Genomic DNA, 22,784 nt, shown 5'->3' on the forward strand with positions numbered 1-22,784 from the left:
CTGTTGTTCTGACCATTAAATGGACAATAAGGTGACCTTAGTGTGCAAAGAACAGGACTCACTGAAGGTGTACTGCCTGTTGGTGCATGACACTTTTCTAGGTTTTACTGGCCATGTGGAGGAACCAGCCCAAAAAACTTGAAATAGCACTCAATTCATAGTTTAATAAAGGACACATGTGGCTTAGGGAGAACTTCTTTCCTCTGAAAGTGTTTCTTCAAAAGAGATGAGAGTCGAAAAGAAGGTATTGAGAACACTAAGTAAAAAGGCTGTGCTTTGTGGAATTGGCAGGATTCATCAATACATGTAACAATGCTTTGTCATTGCCTTTGGTCCTAACACGTATCAGTGTAGAGGAACAGAGGCACAGTAAGAAGGATAGCTGGCATAAAACACCAAGGTGAAGGGGCTAAGCTGCCTTACTAGGTTTACTTTTTTCACTCTGGTGGCACTTTCTGTTGTCTGTATAAACAGAGTTTCCAAGTACTTTCCCACTTAGCCGGCCTCTCTGTTATTCATACAGTTGAACCACCAGGGAGAGATGGATCAGTTTACCACCTGTGAGGCCTTTTCTTCCACATTTTCTGCCCATTGCATGCTTTTGTTTTTTTCAGCTCTTCCTAAAAACCTCCCTAATCCTGATCTCTCCTTAGTCCTTATGATGTTTTTAAGTGTCCTCTTTTCTCCTGTTCATGGAGCCATGTGTACAGATATTATACCTGGTTCTATTGAACTGTACTTAATTCTTTCTCACCTCTGTGCTCCTTTTACCAAGTCACACTTCAACACTTACTGTAACCCTTTGAATTTTTTGTCCATTGTCATTTAAAAAAACTCATTAAAAATTGAACCATTTCACATGCAGATACAGTCCTCTTGATCTGCTAGTAACCTCCCACTACTGAGATTTTAAGTTATTGAAATATATACTTCCAGACCATTTTCATATTTTTATTTCTGTGTATCTATCTGTCTATTTGTCTACCTATTTACAAACATAACATGGTATTCTGAAAGTACCGTTCTGCTTTGGAGCTCTACAATGTGTTTTTCAGAAGCAGGCCTATTACACAGAGAGAAATCCATCTTACCTAGATTGAGTTCAAACTGGTAAGTGCACTGTGATTTACATTATATTGTTCTACTTACTAATGGATATTTACATTATATGGAGAACTTACCCCCTCTCCCATTAAGTAAAACCACAGTGGAGAGACATGTAGATGCCATTATGAACATATTGATAATTTTTCATGGCAGTGTTTTCCAAAAAACCAGTTAATACAATCAATTTATTTGTTTGCAACCTGAAATTACCTTCGTTCCAATTTACTGGTATAATAACTGAAGTATATCAGCAACTATTCTCCAATAGTAGTTCGGGCAGAAGTCGTTCTAGATAACAATCAGTGCAGGATCCTCCGTTTATTTTATACAGCCCATGGCTGGGGACATCTGTCCACTCATTTAGAGCAACTGATGATTTATGCTGGCAAGTTAGGGTTATTTAAAGGACTGATTTGAAAACAAGTGAGACTCTAGAGGGAAAGAAAACAGACAGATTAGATTTATTAAATATGTAGACTTTCTTTTTCAAGGCCCAAATTTTTCTTGTTTCAATTAATTGTGGGTCAAGTATCAGGCAGATTCTTCACTGGCCTTCTAATATGAAAAACCTGCTTCTTATTTTTAAAAAGGCAGTTGTAATCGTGCATTTATTTCTACCTCAGTGCATGTTTTACACACACACACACACACACACACACACACACACACACATCAACAAACACAGAATTAGAGCATATCAAATAAAGCTTTAACTACTAATTCATAATTTAGTTAGGATATTTTTTTAATAAGTGTTGTGTCTTGGTCTCTACTGGGGAAACATTGTTCAATGTGTGTTCTCTGGTTTGGTGCAGGTCAGTGAATATTCACTTGTTGGCAATGATATGGAAATGGAGAGTAAGAGTTAAAAAAATTATTATACTAGGTTGGCAGAGTCAGAGAATGGAATCTAAGAATAAGAAATTGGGGAATTTCCTCGTTTCTTCATTTCAGTGTCCAATAACTCATGTGTATTTTACAAAAGTCTCCAAGAAAAAAAAAATCAAAGATGAGGTCAATCCCCACATCAGTGAAACACAGCAGAATGCAATTCTGAATTTCATACAAACAGTCATAAAAAAAAGACAGGGGCTAGAGTTTTGGCTCAGCACTAGAGTGCTGGCTTCCCACTTGCAAAAACCCCTAGTTGGATCCTTAGCACCATATGTGAAATGGATGAATGAACCAATGCATGAATGTATGATGAATTAATTAAAGGTATAAGGAGGAGGAGGAGGAGGAGGAGGAGGAGGAGGAGGAGGAGGAAAAAGAGAAGAAGATAACAAGGAAGTTGACAGAAGGGAAAAAGGGGAGCAGAGTGAGTTTAAAGTGTGGTTTCCAATTCCCAAATGTTCCCTGAGATCTTCATTTTTCTTTGTATTTGAGATCTCCTGTTTCCATGACATGTTTAGGTGTGTTCTCTCATTTACTCTTTCCATGATCTAGTTATTCTGATATGAAAAAACTAGCTGATATGCCAAATCAGTCTGTAAATCAATGACAATTTTTCATTAAGCCTAAAGTCACTTCACATTTGCTACAGTCATACTAAATACACTTCTTTGTATAAAGGGACTAACTTTGTTGGGAGTTTCACATATATTTCCATCAGCTAGATTACAGGTACCTAGAACTCCCATTGTTGTTTATGTAATAGTGGCTTCATCAGATTAAATGCTGTACTCTGGAATAAAATAAAATAGGAATAATTTACTCATAAGATTCCTATGTAAACCATCTTTATTTACAATATTCTATCTTTAGAATTATAGTTCAATTGAGCTTCAATTGGAGCCAAAGTATATTCAATTACTGAAGTAAAGGCATTCACTTAAAAACTAAAAATGAGAGATAAGTCAAATTACTTTTGAAGAGATTGCAACAACATCAGTTTTCTTCTTTGGTTCTGGATGTTGAGTAACAGGCTCATTTGCAGGTGGAAGGAACCCTTCAGAATGCGGGGGTGGGGGGACAAATTCCATCTCTTGGGGGGAGGTCATGAGAAAAACAGCTCCCTGCATAGACATTTTGCATTGGAAATGGAGTGAGTGCCGGGGCCGGTGGAAAATACTCTCCAGGTTCCCATACAAGTTTCCTGGGAGAGGTGGAGGAAAAAAAGGTCCTCTTCTCATGAAATGACTCCTTGGGTCAACTGGAAACAAGGCACCTCTGACTAAAGGGAAAGGTGCCAACACAGAGCCAGAGCCAGTTTCTTGGTTTTCAGCATGGAGAGGTGAATCAGGCACATCGGAGTCCCCGAAATCGGTTATGGTCTCCTTTCTACTGGATTGCCATTGTGAAGACATAGGCCCATCCCCTTTATCTAAAGGACACATATTAGTACTTCTGAGTTCGGCTGGTCCTGATGGTATACCACAATTTGAGAAACGTCCATCTTGCATTTGTAGAGAAAGACATGGTTCAGAAGAATATGGTTGGCCTGGTGGAGGGATCATCAGCCTGCAGGCCTGTTCCCATGGAAAAGACAGGGGCCCAGCGCCAGAAGGTGCTATCAGAAGATCAGTGAACTTGTCACAGCTGGATTCTCTTCCTTCACTTCTATTCACATGGTCCAGAGAATTCTCTGAGCCCCTTGAGCCTCTTCCTCCTCCCTATGGAGTGAAAGGTGAGAGTGTGAGTGGACCATTCTTTTCAAAATGGGGAGGTGTCTTTAAGATGAAGGCTGACCCATTGGTGAGGTCCCATTTGGGGAAGGCTTTCTGACCAATGCTGAGTTGGAAACATCCAGTGCATCATACAGATCTTTTTCTACAAGTTCAAATCTAAGCTCTTTCTCAGTTAATTTTTGTCCATTGTGAGCATTTTGTTTCCTGAAATAACTGAGGTTTCTTTCAGCAATCCGAGCTGCCAACTCTCTAGCATGTGCTTCTTTCTCAGAGGAAATAATCTGCCCCAGACAGGAATGAATGGTTCTCTCCAAATATTGGCTCGCTTTCTGTAGGTGTCCAGCTCTTCCATTGTATGGCTCATCTTTTCTTCGACTTTGGAAAGTTTCTCCTCTTGCTCCACCCGGTAGTTTTCCTCCACTCTTAATTTCCTGTGCAGTTTCATCATATTTTCTTAATAGTGTTCCATCATGACTTTAAAGTTCTTCTGTAGGGTCTCTCATTCTCACTTTGCAGCTGTGCATTTTCTGACTGCAAAGATGCCTGTTCAGTCTGCAGACTTTTAAGGTGTTTGGTAAGGTCTTCCGTGGTTTCCTCCACTTCAGATGAGAAAGTACATTTTTGATTTCTTTCTCCTTCCAAGGTTTCTAAGGAGGCCTTTAGCTTAGCACCATAAACCAGTTTCCTCAAAGCTCCTTTGGACTCATCATCCAAGTGAGCACCAATTTCTGGTTCACTCGTCCTTCCCAATAACAGGTGACCAGCATCCCTTTGGGCTCCCATGCTTGGAGAAGACCTATCTTTCATCATCAGCAAGCATTCACTCGGAGACCCCATGTGATTTTCTGTATCCCTTAGAACTTGAGAACAAGCAGCTACTTTAGAGTCCTCCAATATGATTTTTGCTTTATATTGGACTCCTCCTTGTTCCCTCTGTGCTTCATCTTCTCCTTGTATTGTTGGACTCTGCGTTTGCTGAAGTTGGGAACTTTCATTCAAAGCCTCTTAGATTGCCAGCTTCAGTCCTTCCTCATTCACTTGAAAGAGTCTCCAGTTTGTTTTAGCTTCAGCTATTTGTGATCTGAGGGATTCAGATTCACCTTGGAGGGACTGTATCCTTCATGATATATGTGCCATCGTTTCATCCTGTTGACCATGTTTAGCCTTCTGTGCTTTGAGCTCTTCTTCTAGAGAGAGCATTTCAACGCCATGGCTGGATTCGGACCTATTCAGCTTTTCGTAGGTTGCCTCCAGATATTGTGCTTCCCTTGAACCCTTCTCAAACCTGCAATCCTTTAAAGATCAGTGTAAGCCTTCATGTTCTTTTTGAACAAGGCTAACGTTTTCAAGAAGTCCACATTTTTCTTCAAGAAGTCCAGCAAGATTTAGAGCCAGCTTTTTTTCTCTTCCCACGTAAAGCCTACTAGTAACCGACTGAAAACTTCTCCAGAAAAGTGAGAGAACAGCAAAAAATCCAAGAGCTGTACACATCACCAACTCCCAAGGAAAGCCATAAGAAAGATGGCCTGGCTTCATGAATCCAGACAATGCTGCCACAACCCTGGGTGCTTCTTCCAGAACCACCCACTAGTATGGCTGAGAGGCAGCCTTTGGCTCCTCCATCATGCCAAGATGGCTTTGGTTCTTGCCACCACAACCACAGCCTGACCAGGCAGGCCAACACAGGCTGCGGACACTCAGGTGTGTTTGGTCAGGAACTCAAACCTGCACCAGGCAACGGAGCATACCACTGTGAGCCCCTTCAGGGGCTGAGCTTATGGCGGGTGGTGGGCGTATGGCGGTTGCAGCCATGAACAAGGGCTCCCAGGAGCCTTGTAGTGCTCCACTGCCCATCAGGGGAGTCTTGTCCCCTTCCCTACCCAGTGCATCCTCAAGTGCCACAGGTTTAGGTCCCTTCCACTCCAGCCAGAGAGAATTCCTCTCCATGCCACCCACCCCTTGATTTGGTTTAGGCCAGGCCAAGGTGGGCTTAATATGAAGATTCCATCCAGTCATCATAACACTCAGTTTGATGTCACTCAAATTCTAAAGCTGTCTAAACTGTTCAAACAGCTTTTATGGCCTATATTTGTATTTGTGTCGCTTGCCTTTTGTTTTAGTGACTCAGTCCTTTCCCTGCTCTTGTGCTCTCCCTATTTCCTTCCTTCCTTGCTTCCTTCCTCCCTTCCTGGTTTTTCTCCTTTTCTTCTTCCTTCTTTTCTACCTCCCTCCATCCCTCCAACTTTGCCTCCCTCCCTTCCAACTTTCTCTCACCCTTCCCTCCCTTTTCTTTTCTTGCAGTCTTTGGGGTGAAAGTCCATCTCCGGCGGGCCCCATGCTAGGCAAGGTCACTGCCACTGAGCTACATCCCCAGACCTGCTGACACTTCCTATGCAAGTAATTTGAATTATTTCTAAAGAAAAACTCTCACATTAGTCTACTTCCAAAGTAATTTCAGAAGAGTTGCTAACATGGGCACAAATCAGTTAAGACAAACCATTTTTGAAAAGCACAGCACAGCTAACGTTCCTAAAAAGAAGGAGTTGAAAACTTTAGTTGTTTTTCATGTCAGCATTTCTAGACTAGTATTTGTTGAAAATTCTTCAAACTCTTCTTTCAGATGTTCTTTTCTTTGGACTTTTCATGGGCCTGAAAACATCTAAGGAAGCTGGCTGGTCCTTATAAATATATAGCCAAGAGAAGGATGGATATGACTCTCTGAAATGGATGTAGCTCCTGAACGTGAATTAAATTGTTGATGTTAAGACAAAGAGTTCATGGCTTGATGTACAAAAAGGACATCCAAACATATTGTTTTCCTCCTGAGTTAACACTTGAATTGTTGATGAGTCACCTATGAGGTTCAAAGGAGAAGATGCACAGGTAATCACTGGTTTTCTAAGCATGCAAGTTCAAACCTATAGGTCACCATGCCTGATTAGACCTGTTGTTATTTACACTTATGTGACCAGAGCTGCATAAGTGTCTAAAAGTGTCCAAATGAGAGTAGTTTAGTTTCCTCTACAGCAACTGTATCAAAATACTGGCTTTCAAGTCAATTTCCGTATCCTATTTTTCATCTGAACAAGCAAGTCAATAACACTCTAGTCATAGGAAGAAGAATATTCTCTGTTACATTGGTATTCTGACCTTTAAAGGACAATAAGGCGACCCTGGTGTGCAAAGAATGGAACTCACTGAAGGTGTACTTTCTTTTGGTGCATGACACTTTCTAGGTTTTACACACTATATTCAGGAACCAGCCACAACAAATAGAAATAGCACTCAATTTGTAGTTCAAAAAAGGACACTTGTGGCTTAGGGAGAATTTCTTTCTTCCGAAAGTTTTTTTAAACAAGATGAGAATAGAAAAGGAGGTATTGAGAACACTAACTAAAATGCCTATGCTTTGTGGAATTATCAGCATTCATCAATACATGTGACAAAAATTTGTCATTGCATTTGGTCCTAACCTGTGTCAATATAGATCAACAGAGGCATAGTAAGAAAGATAGCTGTTATAGATCAACAATGCGAAGGAGTTAATCTGCCTTATTGGGTTCATATTGCCACTCTGATGGCACTTTCTGTTGTCTCTCAACAGAGTTGCAAAGCACTTTCCCTCTGAGCTGGCCACTCTGTTATTTATATAGTGGAACCAATCAGTTTACCAAATGTGAGGCCTTTTCTTCCTTTTTTCCTGCCCACTGCATGCTTTTTTAATTCAGCTGTTTCTACAAACCTCCCTAATCCTGATCTTTCCTTAGTCCTTATGGTTTTTTTAGTGTTCTCTTTCCTCATATTCATGGAGTCTTGTGTACGGATATTATACCTGGTTCTATTGAACTGTACTTAAGTATTTCTCACCTCTGTGCTTGTCTTACCAAGTCACACCTCAAAACATACTAAAACCCTTTGAATTTGTTGTCAATTAACATTTTGAAAACTCTTTAAAAACTGAACAACTTCACATGCAGCCATAGTCCTCTTGATCTGCTAGTACCTCCCACTACTGACATTGTAATTTATTGAAATATATAGTTCCAGGCCCTTTTTATATATTTATATCTATGTATCTATCTTTCTATCTATTTACAAACATAATATGGTATTCTGAAAATATCGTTCTACTCTTGGAGCTCTACATTGTGTTTTTCAGAAGCAGGCCTATTACACAGAGCTGAATCATTGTTACCTAGATTGAGTTTACACTGATAACTGCACTGTAATTCACATTACAATGTTCTACCTACTAATGGACATTTAACTTATATCCAGTCCTCACTACCCATTAAGCAAAACCACAGGGGAGAGATATATAGATGCTGTTATGAACATATAGATAAATTTTCAAGGCAGTGTTTTCCAAAAACCAGTTAGTAAAATGAATTGAGTAGTTTTCAACCAGAAATTAGCTTCATTGCAGTTTACTGGTATAAGACCCAAACTGTATCAGCATCTATTATCCAATAGGAGTACAGGCAGAAGTCATTCTGGATAACAATCAGTGAGGGATCCTCAGTCCATTTTATACCAACCATGGCTGCAGACCTCCATCCACTCATTTAGAGCAACTGATGTTTTATGCTGACAAGGTAGGGTTGCATATAGGACTGATTTCACAACAGGTGAGACTCTTGAGGGAAAACAGACCAATTAGATTTATTAAACGTGTATACTTTCTTTTTCAAGTCCCCAATTTTTCTCCTTTCAATTAATTGTGGCCTCAAGTATCAGGCAGATTCTTCACTGACATTCAAATGAGATAATGCTGCTTCTTATTTTTAAGTAGGGGGCTATACTCCTGAACTTATTTTAAATGTCAATGCATATTTTACACAAACACACACACACACACACATACACACACACACAAACAAACACACACAAATAGGCACACAAAACTAGAGCATATTTAACACTTGAATGAAGCTCTAACTACTAGTTCATAATTAGGGTATTTTAAAATAAATGTTCTGTATTTGTACTGGGGAAACATTTTTCAAAGTGTGGTTTCTGGATTGGTCCAGGTTGTTGAATTTTCACTTGTTGGCAATGATATAGAAATGGAAAGTGAGAGTTTAAAAATTTTTATACTAGTTTTCAGAGTCATTTTATGAGTATCAAATCTAAGAATAACCAATTGTGGAATTACATCTTTGTTTTTTCAATTCAATGTCCTAAATAATTTATGTGTATTTTACAAAAGTCTCCCAGAAAACTAAACAATGACTAGGTCAATCCTCATATCAGTGAACACAGCAGAAAGAATTTCTGAATTTCATGAAAATGGTCATAAAATTAAAAAGGGGCTGGGGTTATGGCTCAGTGGTAGAGCGCTCCCTTAGTAGGTGCAAGGCCCTGAGTTGTATCCTCAGCCCCATATGGAAATTAATTAATTAATTAATTAATTAATTGAAGGTTTAAGAACAAGGAGCAGGAGGAGGAGAAGGAGAAGAAGTAGAAGAAGAGGACAAAGAAGATAACAGAAGGGAAAATGGGAACAGAGCGAGTTTAATTTGTGGTTTCCAATTCTAAAATGTTCCCTGCAAACTTCGTTTTCCTTTGTTTTTGAGATCTCCGATGTCCATGACATGTTTAGTTGTGTTTTCTGGTTAACTCTTACTATGCTCTAGTTATTCTGTTATGGAAAAATTAGCTGACATGCCAAACAAGACTTTAAACCAATGAAAATCTTTTCTTAAGCATAATATTACTTTCATATTTGCTACCATATTACTAAATACACTTCTTTGTATAAAGGGACTGCCTTTGTTGGGAGTTTAAAATATCCACAATGGCTAGATTCCAAGTACCCAGAAATCCCATTGTTGTTTATGTTATAGTGGCTTAATCAAATTAAATGCTGATCTCTGGAATACAATAGAATAGGAATAATTTACTTATAAGATTCATATTTAAACCATCTGTATTTACAAAATAGTATCCTAAGAATTATCGTTCCATTTAGCTTAAATTATAGCAAAAGTATGGTCACTAACTTAAGTAAAAGCAGCTACTTAAAAACTAGAAATAAGAAATAAGTAAAATTACTTTTTTTGAGAGAGAGAGAGAGAGAGAATTTTTTAAACATTTGTTTTTAGCTTTCAGTGGACACAACATCTTTATTTTATTTTTATGTGGTGGTGAGGATTGAACCCAGTGCCCTGCACATGCCAGACAAGTGTGCTCTTGCTTGAACCACATCCCCAGCCCCAAATTAATTTTGAAGAGGGAACAAAGACATCAGGTTTTTGTGTTTCTGAATGTTGTGTAGCAGGTCCTTTTTTAGGTGGAACAAACCCTGCAGGGAACTCACTTCTACTTTCAGAATGCAGGGGAGGGTGGAGGAAATTCAGCTCTTGAGGGCATGTCATTTCCAGCATCAGCAACTTAGCAAGGCCATAAGCAATTCAATGAGGCCCTGACTCTAAATAAAAACACAACAAAGGGCTGGAGATGGGTTTAGTGGTTTAGCTCCTCAGGGTTCAATCCCTAATAAAATAAAAATAAATAATGTGGTTGAACCCAGAGAGGAAGGTCCCATTGGAATCCATTTAAATAGCTATATGCAGCACTCAGATGTTGTTCTCATGAGTCTTTGGGGTCCACAAAAATAAATCTATGAAAATAAAGAATCACATCATAAGAGGTCATGTATATTCCTTTAGAGAGAGGCCCATGTTGACCATCTATCTATTTTCCTCACTTCAATATATAGAAAATCTTACTTCCAATGAGGTATCATGAGAGCAATAAATGTCTAAAGTCATTTTGAAAAATTGAGTCACAGGAGTATGAACGTGTGAGATGTGTGTGTGGGTGTGTGTGTTTAATTTTTTTCTTTGGTACCATGGATTGAAACTGAGAGGCACTCAACCATTGAGCCATATCCCCAGCCCTATTTTGTATTTTATTTGGAGACAGGGTCTCACGGAGTTGCTTAGTGCCTCCTAGTTCCTGAGGCTGGCTTTGAACTTGACATCCTCCTTCCTCCTGCCTCAGTCCCCCAAGCCACTGGGATTATAGGCATATGCCATCTTGCCCAGCACAAAAGTATCATTTTGGAAAAATAAGATAAGTCATGAATTTAGCATCAAGAGGTATCTTCACCTAGAGTATTGTAATATGTGAAGTGTGGGAACTGGGAACAGTGACAGAAGTCAAAAGAGAGATCATGAAAGACTTGCATTGATAAAACACGTTATAATGTCACAAAGGTCACATTTCCATTCTTTGGAGAAAGACAACTTATTCAGGAAAAGGTACTGAGACCATTTTGAAGATGCCTTATGATGTAGGTAAGAACATGAAATCCAATCAATGTTGGGTGCAGAGCAGGCTGAACTGTGTTGTCTGCAGGGCAGGCTGAACAGATGTTGGCTGCAAGATAGCCCACGCACTCAAACCCCCCTCTATCTGGTCCTTTATCACCTGTTTGTCTCAAGTCTGAACATTCAACCCTGCTCAAGGCTGAGCACTCAACCCCCCTTGGGCCAACAAGGTAGATTGCAGACCCAGAGGCCCCATTAGATTTGGGCTATAAAAACTCCCTCCTGCCAGGCCCCCCTCTCTCTTGCTATCTCTCTTGCTTTCTCTGTCTCTCTCCTGTGTGCGCTTCACTCCCCCCCCCCTCTCTCTTTCTCTCTCTTCTTATTTCTTTTCTCTTTGTTGCACTGCTGCAATAAAGATCTTTTGGTTGCTCTGAGTGTTGTGGTCACTTTCCTTTCATTGGTGCTGAAACCCGGGAGAGGGTTTAAAACCCACTTTTGGGTCCCTCTTCCTTTGGAAGTGCCACTCACTGATGGCCTGAACCCATTTTCTCAACTGCCAGAACTCCATACACCACCGACCTTCGGTTGGTGAGTTTCCCCTTCCTGGAGTCCTAAACCCAATGGTGGTGTCAGGAGGATTTGACTGTTGATTGTCCGGCAAACCTCTTTGCCCACCTGCAGGGAGGAAAACACCCCACCACAGCCTTTAAGGCTACGGTGGCCCTCAGGGACTCCTTCCTCGGGCAGAATCGACTCCTGGGTTCAAAATTATTCCCTTCCCTTCCCAGCTGGTAGTTTACCAGCATAGGCTTTGTAGGTCTCCCTCAAAGGACTCTGTAACCTCCAGGGACACAAAACAAAAATTTGAACATCACACCCCACCCAGACCTTCATGGTCTTGGTGGCTCTCCTAAAGTCCTATTCCTCACCTTCAAGACTTGGCCGCCAGAGAGATGCTTACCCTCCCCTTCCTTCCTCTTCCCTGTCTCTCTCTTTCCAGCCCTGGGAGTATCCGGCCTCTCCAGGAGGGGTACTGAAAAGCCTTGGCCAAGGTCTCCCACGGGTCTGGCTCCATCCAGGACGAGAGCTTCGACTGTCAGGATTCGGTGATGACCAATCTCTGCAGCTCGAACCTGCCACTAAGGCACTCCTGATTTTTGGCTCTAGTGGGGACGCCCCTTTTGACAATAAATTAGTTTCCCCTACAATGCCTCTTGGATAACCTCAAAACCCTCTCCTTGACACCAGACATCAAACCCAAAAAATTGATCAAATATAGCACCCAGGCCTGGCCTACTTATCCCTTAGACAACCAAAGCAGATGGCCCTCCTTTTGGGTCCCTGGATCCCTGCATTCTAAGGGATCTCTACAATTACTGTGAGCATTCGAAAAAATGGGTAAAAAGCTGCTATATCAAAGCTTTCTTCTTGCTTGTGCTCTCTGCACCTCTTGCAGACCTCTGCAAATTCTTCTAGCTTGCAAACCAACACCCATGACCACTGATCCCCAATCTTCTCCTCCTCCGGACTCATCCACTACTTTTGACCCTACTGATGAATTTCCACCCTATCGCCCGGCTCAAATAGGTCCTCACCCTCAACCTTCTGCCCCAGCCCCTCCACTGTCTCCCCCACCTGAACAACCTGACTTCTCCTCTCCACTCACTAGATCAAAAACCTAAACAACCGCCTTTCCTCAAACCATTGCCTCTTTTCTGAGGTAGCAGGTACTGAAGGAATCCCTTCACCCACTCACTCCTCTCTTCTTCTGTCAGTGCCCACACCAGGTCCCACCAGGTCCTCTTACCAGCTAACCCAAAGCTCAAAGGAGCTAAGTAGAGCCCTCAGACCCCTATCAGAGATCTGGTGAAAATGGCCTTTAAAGTTGCTTTGTCATCACTGAAAATAGGTTACTAAGAATTGTCCCTTACAGGCTTTTGGGGATATTCACTCCCATCCTTCCCTCTGCTCTACCTGTTCTACTGTTCAAGTTTTCCTTGCTAGGGAAAATCCTATTCTTTTACATCACTCCTTCCTCATTCTCAGATCCATTGAGCTGCTCTCAGCCCCGCCTTCCCATCTTCCCCTCCTTACCCAGGCCCACAGAAAAGTCTTAACTGACCTTCTCCAGAAATCCTCACCATAGCTGATTTTAGGACTTTCAGCAAAAGAATCTCTACAAAAAAGTTTAATGTAGATAAACTTCCAATTTTCCTGTTGCCCTGTTTTACTTGGTCACTGGCTGGAAAAATCAGCACTCAAAAAGCTAGACACCCCCTTACTAGTTTTTCACAAAATATGTGAACAAGACCTCTGGCTTTGAGCTGGGGCTTCACAGAGAAGGCTACATGTCTAAGATAAGGAAGTTACCAACTGGGCTCCCTGATAACAGTTGGTGGGGGTGGGGAGGGTGGGGGGAAGAGGAGAGAAAGGGAAGAAATAGCTCTTCCCCTCCCAAGTGTCCTTAAAGGGTTAACTTGCCCAGAACAGAAAAAAAAAAAAAAGCCTGTTTTTTTGTGAACTTCTGCAGACTGTGAACTTCTGAGCCCTTTCCCTTACATGTTGGGTACAAAATTCTGAAACAACCTAAATTTGGGGTTCAGGGGATTAATTGATTACAACAGAAGCTGTGCCTTCTGAATCCGGTTGCAACCAAATAAAACTGTTTCCCTATCTTCAGTGCTATCTTAGGTGCCTTGCCTTGTCTGTCCCTACAATGGTATAATTCTATGCACTTAAACATTGTTCATGTTTTCATGAAATGGTCAACAGATGTGATTAATTGTGTACTGCAAATAACAAAATATCTCTTGTTAAAATGGAATAGTTTGCCTAAATTCAGAAATTTACAAGGATTGTTTCAAAGTGTGAATAAAAAAAGAGTTAACACATAGGAAAGAGAAATTAGAAGGTTCTAGGTATGGATTTAATAGAAGGAAAATGTGTTTCTGGATAAGAGAGTCTATTAAGTAAATAAGAGGGTTTAAGCAAGTGATGAAGAAAGTCTGTGTATGCTGGCTATATAGGTTTAAGTAAGTGCTAAAGAAGGTCTGTATATACAACTATAGCTAAACAACAACTGTTATTTTGTAATATTGTAATATGTTATTTATTTAAAAGCTAAACTTGATTAATATAAAAACATCAATAATAATTGTGGTACTACTACTCTTCTTTGTATATTAAATGTGTTCATATTTTCCAGGTATATGTCTTTAAGATAGAAGCTTTAAAAAATTATATCAAGCTGATGTTCTCCAAAAGGTTGCATGGTTATTTTAGGCTTATAAAAATAACTTATTGGAGATTTATTTATATCATTTAATGTTCTATAACTGGACCTGTTATCAATAAGATTAATATAAAGTTCTATACACTGGGTACAATTTAAATGTAATATCATATTGTGTTAGCTAGTATTCATGTGACATCAAGCAACAATATATGTAAACTTTCTAAAATAATATTTAAAAAAAAAGATCAGCTTCAATACTAGAACACTTTACCTAAGATTTATAAAGAGCCCTGGCTTACCTGAGATAAGGCTATGCCTCCCATCTTACTACATGTAAGAATGACTCCAACATAGGCCAAACTTCAGCTAAAGCCCAATACTCTTAATTTAGGGTGAAACTGACTTTGCTGGATGTTTATGATCAAGACTTAAAGTTAAACTAAAATGGCCAAGAAAACCAATATTGGGCTCTGGCCCTCTGAGTCAGTCTGAATCCAGGGAACAGGCAACTTCTCTAAAGAGCTTTGCAACTCTGGGCCACATAACCTCCTGATCAGGGAGATTAATGAGACCACTAGAGAATGAAAAACCAATCAGTGCACTTGCTGTGAATAGGAGGGTCATTGGAGACAGGAGACATCCCTGATGCTTCCAAGGGAAGCCACATGGTCAAGCAAGACCTGGACCCATCCTAGTGCAAATGGCACTAGCAGAATTAAGAAGCTGCTCTCAAGTTCCCTCACAAGTGACCCCTATGGGGACTCGGCTGACTCTTGACAATAGATAGAAACAGTCAATTTTGACCACTTGATCTTAAACACCTACCAAAAACAGTTAAGCCAAAACACAGTCATTCCTTGGAGTAATAAAGGACAAGAACAGCTAGAAAAGAGGAGACAGCAACTAAGCCCACAGGCTCCATGGGGAATGTTCAGTCAAGTATGGCCTTGGCTCCTCCCCTGCACAGGACCCCTATTAGTCCTCTCTCTGTTTCTCCTAATAGGACTATGTCTATTAAATTGCCTACAGAATTTCATGCAAGATCAGATACACAAATTCACCAACAAGCTGGTCATTCAACCACTTCTTTAAGACTACCAGCCCTGATGCCCAAGATGGAGATCTACGACTCATGACCAACTCCTCTGGCTCCAGAGACTCTGTGCCCATCTAAAACCCTCTCTAACCCCTTTTTCCAGTTTTCACAATCACTCTTTCACTTCCTAGGAATGAGAACTATTCTCCAGCATGTCCACTCTGTTTATTCTGTCTGCTTAACAGTATCCCCACAAGGAAGCATCAAACCTAAACTCCCCTGGTACCACCATATCTCCCACCTTAAAAAGGCACTTGTTCCAAATGTCCAGTCCTGGACTTCCACCATGCCCACCAAACTCAAAATTTTTCACCAACCCTCTTCTTCTTTTACTAATCATTATTCTCTCTCAAGTTTTTATCTCAAACCACAGATACCGCTTCTACATCCAAGCGACATGACACCAGGATGACACCACCTCTCTCAGTTTATGGGTGAAGGCGATTGCCCTTCCACTGGCGGCAATCGGGCTGTCACCCTTAACATTACTGGATTCAACCAAGCCACCTCCAATACTTCCTACAGTCCCTGCTAGAGGACCAGTGGCTGATACCAAGAATCTCCTCCATCCAGGACTGGTTTGATGCCATCGAGGACTTGTGGCTTCAAGGAACTTTTATGGACTTTACCCCTACCACAGTAGTTGTCTGTAGCCACTGAGTGTTATTTCTGGCTGCCCTGGTGTTCTCGGACCTATCCCCCGAACATTCCTCCACTTCCCCTTCTAGGTCTAACACCGCCCACCATTAAGCAGGAAGTAGCCAGAGGACTTTATGCCGTCCCCCATGTCACTTAGAAAAACAAAAAGGGAGGAATGTTGGGTGCAGAGCAGTCTGAACTGTGTTGTCTGCAGGGCAGGCTGAACAGATGTTGGCTGCAAGATAGCCCACACACTCAAAACCCCTCTCTCTGGTCCTTTATCACCTGTTTGCCTCAAGTATGAACATTCAATCCTGCTCAAGGCTGAGCACTCAACCCCCCTTGGGCCAGCAAGGCAGCTTGCAGACCCAGAGGCCCCATTAGATTTGGGCTATAAAAACTCCCTCCTGCCAGGGCCCCTCTCTCTTGCTATCTCTCTTGCTTTCTCTGTCTCTCTCCTGCATGAGCTTCCTCTCTCTCTCTCTCTCTCCTTCTTTCTTTTCTCTTTGTTGTACTGCTGCAATAAAGATCTTTTGGTTGCTCCAAGTGTTGTGGTCACTTTCCTTTCAATCCGTATCTCATATAGACATTAAAATAAACTCCAGATGCTCTGATAAATTAAATGTATAAATCATCAAAGTCCAGGAAGAAAATAAATGAGTGTTTACACTATATAGGAGGAATTCTAAACATAAATGTGGAGAGCAAGAAGGGAAATTTGGTTACTAATGCATGTATGTGTATGCAGGTATGTTTGCCCATGTACACACATACATCAGCATACATTGCTCTTGTACTTTTCTGGTGTTCACATAAATCTATGAAATAATCAAATTCATACAGACAAAAAGTAGAATGGTGGTTACTGGCATTAGCAACAGGGAAGTGGCAAGATAGTATTAAAGGAGGACAAGTTGAATGGGTGAGTAGAAAAGTCCTGGGGATGAACAAAGGATGCTGATGGCTGCATAATACTGTGATTCTCTTTGGTGCTATAGAACAATACTCTTAATAACTCCATACACATAATAACAATGACACCCTTGGAGAGGAAATGACAGGTACTATAGCCCCAATGAAGCAAGGGGGCTGGCAAGGCCCTGCAGTCTCCCAAGGCAAGCTGTGGAATTACAAGTTTTTGTGGTCCTTGTGGGACCGCATTGGGCTTTGGGTTATCCATCGAGCAAGATGGAAAATCATTGGAAAATTTCACATTATAGGGTGACATGGTCTGTCTTCTTTTTTTTCCATTGTATTGAAGATGAGTTTATTTTAGCCACATGTTGACCAAAGTCCTAATTGCTGATCTACTTTTTAAAAATTTAAATTTGCTTTCATGAGTTATCCAGGACAGTAGAGTGCATTGATGCACTTGGAGAGTTCCTATATAAATTGTTTTTTTTTTTTTAAGCCCCTGTGGCTGCTGGTGAAGGAGCAGAGTGAAGAGGCCTATTTAGGCTTGGGGAGTGCCAGGAGGAGGATCCCACACTATGCTGGAGGCAGGATGGAGCCAGGCCTACCTTGGGGTCAAGCTCTGCCCTGGAGCCAGGCCCCAGGGAAGGCCCAGTTTCTACCCGCCACTGCCTGATGCCTGTAGATCCTTTGGCCCTGCCAAGGACTGCCTTGGCTCATCAGCAAACATCCTTGGGAGCTCAGGATCTGCCCATATCTCCCACAATGACATGAGGCAGCAGCCTGGGGAAGAAGGTCGTCAAGGGTCCATCCCGCCTTGGGCTGACCCCTGCCACAGCTCAGACTCAGCCCAGGAATGACTCTGCCCACTGTCAGATGCCCTCCAGAGCTCAGTCTCTGCCACGCACCGACTCCCCCTACTGGTAGACACCTGTCAGAGTTCAGCCCCAGCCCAGGTCAGCCTTGCTGACAGGCGTCAGAGCCTGGCCCAAGGTAGGCCTGGCTCCGACCCACCACCAGCAGACCCCCACCAGAGCTCAGGCCAGATGCAGGACTGCCTCTTCCCACTGGGAACACATTTTTGAGTCTTATTTGGGCTTGTGAGTTCCAGTATATCATTGTGTATATGTTCTGCCTAATAAGATGACTCATTGTAATACAAATATACAGTTTAATTAGTGAGAAGGTTATTTTAACCCTTATAAGATGTGAATTCAGACATGACACTCTGAGTAGCTTGTACCTAAGAAGACTGTAATGCCTCAATGTATCATACTCTGCTTCTTTTCTTTTTGTGTGCCCCCTCCCATAATTTCCTCTTTCATTTGCTATGCTTTAATCTAGCATTTCTAACTTTATATAATACCCCTCTCACTTTTTACATGCACATAGTATATCAGAGAGTTTTAGGCATTCTACATGGCATCTTTTCCTTGTTATTTATATCATAAGGAAGAATCTCAAGTTCAGAGAGTTTTGCTGATTTACCCTACCCAGATCACACAGTAGCCAAGAATCAGGCCAGGATTGCTGATACCGTTCTTTTAACTACATCACAACAAACAGTCTCAGCATGTTTGTTGAGGACTGTTCTCCTGGTTGCAGGAGTTCCACAATCAGAACATGTTTAATCTTAGCATATATCAATGAAAGATTAGCTTAGTAGTTATCTATTCCATCAAAGTCTTAGATGAATCATGACAATAAATGTGAAGTGCTCAGAATAGTAACAGGCAGAGTAGATAAAGTGTAACATGAAAAATTTTATCATTTTAAACATTTAGATTCTGTTAATTTGCTCAAAAAGTAGACAAGTGGTTAAAAGAGATTCTGTGGAGACACAAGTTGGAGGTTATGCTAGTAGTGAAAACCCAGATCAAAAGAGAAAAGAGCAGATTTTTTTTTTCTCTTGTGGCACATACTCTTTGCCATCTATACTATGAGGTCACAACTGTGACAGTGGTTAGATCTGAGGTAAAAATGGCCTAAAATATTCAAGTCTATCCAGAAATTATTTGTAAGCTTGTTATAGTTAATTACAAAGCTTATTGTGCTCCAGATATAAACTAATAAACCCAGGGGAACTCGGATACTGAGTCACATCCCCAGCCCTATTTCTTATTTTTCTTATTTTTATTTTTGTATTTTATTTAGAGACAGGGTCTCACTGAGTTGCTTAGTGTCCCACTTTTTGTTAGGGTGGCTTGTACCTGGTGTTCTGCTGCCTCAGCATCCCAAGGCATTGGGATGACAGGTTTGTGCCACCATGCCCAGCTTAGTGAGACATTTAAGAAGAAACGTTTAGAAAATGAAGTTGGAGTGTGACATGACTTGCAATGTTTCTGGAATAACATTTAGAAGACTCTTTTGTGTTTTCCTTAAGAGTGAAAGACAAAGCCATGTCCTTTGGGGAAAATACTTATCACAATAGAACTAGGTGAAATGATAGTAGGCAACTGATAAGAACTACCGTGCATTCCTGTGCCAGTGAATGTTGCAGGGAGACCCTGTTAATGTGAAAGAAGTGGAAAAATGTCTCCACATCAGGAGATGGATTGTGTCCATTCTTTTTCAACCATGAAATAAGGAAGGGTCACTTTTCTTGACACTCTAAAGGAGAAACAACAGATGAGAGGTTACCAGTAGTGAATGTGTTCTTTGGTACCAGGAACCCCTGAAGAGTATGGAGATTAGTGAAGGAAATGGGTATGTGGAATGACTCACACAGTTGACCAGTTGACTGGAAATAAGAAGCTGGGGGTAGTTGACAGAAGTAATTAATCCCCTGTGTGGTGTTCAGTTATCAACAGGGAAGCTCCCCTGTGGCTGACATAAACTGGAGCCAGAAGATAAACTCTACATAGTATTTCATAATAAGGTGTAGGGTTCCTCTATCATGGTCTTTTAATCTTGTGCAAAGTATTTTTTTAATGACTCATCACACAAAATTTATTTAATATTTGCAGTGGCAATCACAGCTTTTCATAACACATTCACTTGTTTTCAAAAGGTAGATGACTTTTTTTAAGTTGTGGATGGACAAAATACCTTTATTTCATTTATTTGCATATGGTGCTGAGGATTGAACCCAGTGCCTCACACGTTCTAGGCAATCACTCTGTCACTGAGCTGTACCTCCAGCCCTGGGAAGATGACATTTTTAACACTGAGAAAGGACCTGCTTTCCAGGTAATATTAATGAGAGGAGAATTTTATTTTAAAGGGATATTTGTATATACTGATATACTGAATATGTTGCTTAAAATAATATAAATAAAGCACAGAAAAAATTTCACAGACAGCCTTTGTAGACTTAAAATCATAATTTTTTAATCATCCAAAAGAAAGTTTGAGATTTGAATTCACATCTTAGAAATATAAACATGAAATATTTCCTTGTTAGATTGTGAGATCTGATTGACAATAGGAAAAATGGAAATTTACTACCAGAAGTCCAACAAAATCCTTTTAAAATTTGTGGATTAGAATGGAACAGAAATTTTTTTCCATTTGTATCTTTTGCTTTTGGGACATTTATTATTCAAACAAAAACAAAATATTATGATAACTTGCAGTTGAAATTAGTCCTTCATATTGGGTGACTTTAACATACCTCTCACTACTGGACATGTCTTCCAAACAAAAACAAAATGAGGAAGCTATAGAACTAAATAACACAATTAATAATTTAGACTTAACATAGATATATAGAATATTTCATCCATCAAATAGCAAATATACTTTCTTCTCAGCAGCACATGGCTTTGTAAAAATAGACTGTATCTTATGTCACAAAGCAACTATTAGTAAATACAAAAAAACAAACAAAAAACAGATAATACCTTGCATTCTATCAGATCAAAATGTAATGAAATTAGAAATCAATGATAAATTTTAAAAAATACAAACTATGGTAACAAATGGAGACTAAATAATACACTATTTGAATGATGAATGGATAGTAGAAGAAATCGAAGATGAAATAAAAATATTCTTACTGTTAAATGAGACCACTGATACAACATAAATTTTTATTTTACTCAGTGCATGTTACTCTATCTCTATTCTTATTTTGTTGCTCATAACATACTACATTTTCCCACTGGGAATTCATTCACCTTGATTCCCATGTCATTTGTCTAATACATATTATATTTCAGGATATTTTCTTTCTTTTTTTTTACCATAAGATATTCTGAATTAATCTTGTATTTCCATTGCTCTTGCCCTTGACTCAGTCATTTTTCTGAGGATATCTAGTTCTTTTTTTTGGAGATAGTTAGTTTAGATATTAAAATGCAGGCACTAAATGTGCTTAAGTCTCTGAATTGACTTTGTGTATTTCTCAATGGAATATTATTAGAAAATATATGTATTATAGTTTGATATCTATATTTTTGTGTCTTTTTGTTTACTACTATTAATGACTAGCATATTTAGCACAAAATTTATAACTAATGATATAAAAGGGATTTCTCAAATATATAAAATTTTGTCAAATAAACATACTCTCTGTAATGTTCATAATAAGAACAGTGAACTTTCTGCTCAATGGAGCAGAACGCTTTGTTTATTATCAGAAACAGTGAAGGGAGTTGAAAGATCCTCTTATCCATTTTAGCCTGACTTGCAGAAGGCTTTATTAGTAAAGCTATGGTGAAAAAAGAAACAAAGCAAATGAGGATATCTCCTTTAGTGGAGTTCTAATACAAATTTACTTTCTGTTCATTATTTTTGAGTTTACATAGATGAGATCCAAGTACAGGTATTTCTACTACAATACCATAAGTTCTTTACACACTGCAAAAAGTAGCCTAAAAGTAACAGGACTGACACATAAAAAATAGATTAGGGTAGAGACCTCAAAATTTATGGAACTTTATAAGTATTAACATAAACTTCTAGCAGTAATTAACTGTCAATATGTTGAGTCACTGCTACTAAGTGTACATCTCAATGACAATGTTTAACCAGAGTTGATATTTATTACATGTGTATTTTTATAGTCTTAGATATTTCTAATAACACAGTCTATACATATCACTTGTTGAATCTGTAGAGTCGCTGAATAAATGGTGGTTTCCTGAAGTATTTTAGCCTTTGGATACATGGGTCTTACAGAGGCTCTTTTCAGAAGTAGTTTTGTGTATAATTGTAGAGTCTTTTAAATTTCTTTCCTCTTATTCCTCTGCTTCCTTCCATTTCTTCACCCATTTCATTAGTCCCCAACTTGGGGCTAGGTATTATGAAATCTTTTTAAGAATCATACAATTCCTGCTCTTTACAGATAGGAAATAATTTGAAAGACAATATATAACCAATTGGTAGACTGCTGTGTGCAGTTGTAAACTGCAGGCTTGCTTGTGCTGTGTCCTAGCATTGCCCACCTTTTCAAAATGCACTGCCAATTGAAGATGTTGTTGATCCCCCTCTGTCATATCAACTTGTGAACTGATCTTTTCACTTGCTGACTTTTCCACTTCACTTAAAGGAGAGAGTTCCTGAATTCTATATGTTCACTTTATCAGTGTTATGCTTTAGATGTTTGGCGTCCCTAAAAAGCTCATTGTGAGAGAATGCAAGAAAGATTAGAGATAAAATGATTGGGTGACAAGAGGTTTAACCTAATCAGTACACTAATTCCCTGATGGGGATGAACTTGGGTGGTCACTGTGGGCAGGGAGGATATGGTTGGAGGAGGTTGGCCCTGGGAGTATGTCTTTGATGTTTATATTTTGTCCTAGTGAAGGAAGCTCCAGTAGGCACAATCTCTCTCTCTCTCTCTCTCTCTCTCTCTCTCTCTCTCTCTCTCTCTCTCTCTTCCTCTCTCCCTCTCTCTCTGACGTGATGTCTTGAGCCATTTCCCTCCACCACACTCGCCTGCCATGATGCTC

General features: G+C 40.0%; 1 pseudogene; it reads right to left on the reverse strand.

Moving 5' to 3' along the window:
* Positions 1-2,963: 2,963 nt before the first annotated feature.
* On the reverse strand, positions 2,964-5,357 carry LOC139703688 (melanoma inhibitory activity protein 2-like; annotated as a pseudogene).
* Positions 5,358-22,784: the final 17,427 nt, after the last annotated feature.

Source organism: Marmota flaviventris (assembly GCF_047511675.1).
Source record: "Marmota flaviventris isolate mMarFla1 chromosome 10 unlocalized genomic scaffold, mMarFla1.hap1 SUPER_10_unloc_1, whole genome shotgun sequence".
Classification (NCBI taxonomy): domain Eukaryota; kingdom Metazoa; phylum Chordata; class Mammalia; order Rodentia; family Sciuridae; genus Marmota; species Marmota flaviventris.